Below are 1,509 nucleotides of genomic sequence, written 5' to 3' on the forward strand. Positions count from 1 at the left end.
GAGGAAGGGCGAGGAGGAGGAAGGGTGAGGAGGAGGAAGGGCGAGGAGGAGGAAGGGCGAGGAGGAGGAAGGGTGAGGAGGAGGAAGGGTGAGGAGGAGGAAGGGCGAGGAGGAGGAAGGGCGAGGAGGAAGGGTGAGGGCGAGGAGGAAGGGTGAGGGCAAGGAGGAAGGGCGAGGAGGAGGAAGGGCGAGGAGGAGGAAGGGCGAGGAGGAGTGTTGTGAGTGCTCAGCTCTGTTTTCTCTGATCTCCATTAAGAAACCAAAGAGCAGCGTCTGAACTAAAAAACTCTCGTTAGCAGAAACTGGTTTCTAAGAATTCATTATTAATTTAGTTAAAAGACGCTGACGAAGATTTTTTCCTGGAAAACTTCTTAAACTGTTCTGAGAAAAACTGAACGTCTCTGATGACGCAGGAAAACACAAACACAGCCGTCATCTGATTCATCTGAACATCTCAGATTATTCTCAAACATCTGGAACTGAACTTGGACTTTTTTACTAAATCAGACATTTAATTAAAACTTTATCAATTTTCTTACTTTGATTAAAGATTTTAATCCCAAACTTTTATTTTGTTCCTTAAAATTTACTGAAATTTCAGATTTATAAAATTTTTCCTAAAATGCTTCACTTTTATTTCCAACTATAATCTCAGCTGCGACTTTAATCTAAATGCTGGATTTATTCAAAGCGCCTGACGAGGTTCCCGTTAACGCTGACGGTCGACCGTCGGGGCCGTTTGAGGTGATCTGCTCTCAACATCTGGATTTAAATAATGATTGTTTTCTTAGAAGATCTCAGTTTTATCTCTTCTAACATTTATCTCAGAATTATTCACTTATTTTAACTTTTATGTCAAAATTCTTTTTCAAAAATGTCGCTTTTATTTTGAAAGGTGTGCACGGTTCCTGTGTGAACTCTTCTTCTCTTTAGTTTTCTTGGCGATCGGTCGTGTCGTGAATCGTGAATCGTGAACGTCACGTCGTTATTAAAGGTAATTAAACATCTAATAATCCATCAGTTATGGTAATAAATGTTAATTACTAGAAAACAGAGCCAGAGCTTTTTTCACTGAGAACAAACTTCCTCTTCATGACTTATTTGTCTCTTATTTTCTTAAACAAACAAACAAACAAACAAACATCTTCCATGAAGGTAAACGTGTTTGTTAGTTTGTTGACACTGAAGAACGATCAGCTGATCAGTTCTTTATGAATCTCAGCGTTTTATTCAGACGGCAGGTTCAGACCAGATGCACAGTGGACTAGAGCTGGACTAGAGCTGGACTAGAGCTGGACTACAGCTGGACTTTTGTGGTCCAGATGTGATAGTCTTAGTACAGAGCTGGACCTGGTCTAGACCTGGTCTGGAGCTGGTTTAGACCTGGTCTAGACCTGAGCTCATGTGGTCTAGATGTGGTCTACAGAAACAAAATACAACTAAAAAGGTTTTCATGAATCTAAAACTGGGTTTTAAACATTCTTTAAAGTCTTCGTGTTAATGTAGTTC

This window comes from Micropterus dolomieu, linkage group LG23, assembly GCF_021292245.1.
Source record: "Micropterus dolomieu isolate WLL.071019.BEF.003 ecotype Adirondacks linkage group LG23, ASM2129224v1, whole genome shotgun sequence".
Taxonomy (NCBI): Eukaryota; Metazoa; Chordata; class Actinopteri; order Centrarchiformes; family Centrarchidae; genus Micropterus; species Micropterus dolomieu.